The sequence below is a fragment of the Eulemur rufifrons genome, chromosome 15 (assembly GCF_041146395.1).
Source record: "Eulemur rufifrons isolate Redbay chromosome 15, OSU_ERuf_1, whole genome shotgun sequence".
In the NCBI taxonomy this organism is placed as follows: domain Eukaryota; kingdom Metazoa; phylum Chordata; class Mammalia; order Primates; family Lemuridae; genus Eulemur; species Eulemur rufifrons.
This window is the reverse complement of record NC_090997.1, coordinates 63,588,252-63,588,614: the sequence shown is the minus strand read 5'-3', so window position 1 is coordinate 63,588,614 and position 363 is coordinate 63,588,252.

Genomic DNA, 363 nt, shown 5'->3' with positions numbered 1-363 from the left:
TTTTCTCGAATTTCTCTCATCTTTCTCCTTGAAGATGTGAATGATGGAGACACATTTGAAACCTGTTTCCTCAGGATATCATTTACTCAAGAAAAGCTGATTGAGATGTTAAGTGGTCTCTTTCTTCTTGAAAAATCTTTGCAGTTTGCCACCAGGCCTGGGGGCTTTATTATCCTAAGTGACTTTGCTGCCTATAAATCACAGCCCTAAGTCACCAAAGGAAATGAGTTAACCAGATCGCTCAAAAATATAAGCAATGTTTCTTCAATTATTAGCAGAACAATTGACTTCCATCTGCTCAGGGCACCTGCCTACCTGGCCTGCAGCCATGCTACCCACAATTCCACCCCTCAGAGTCTGTTC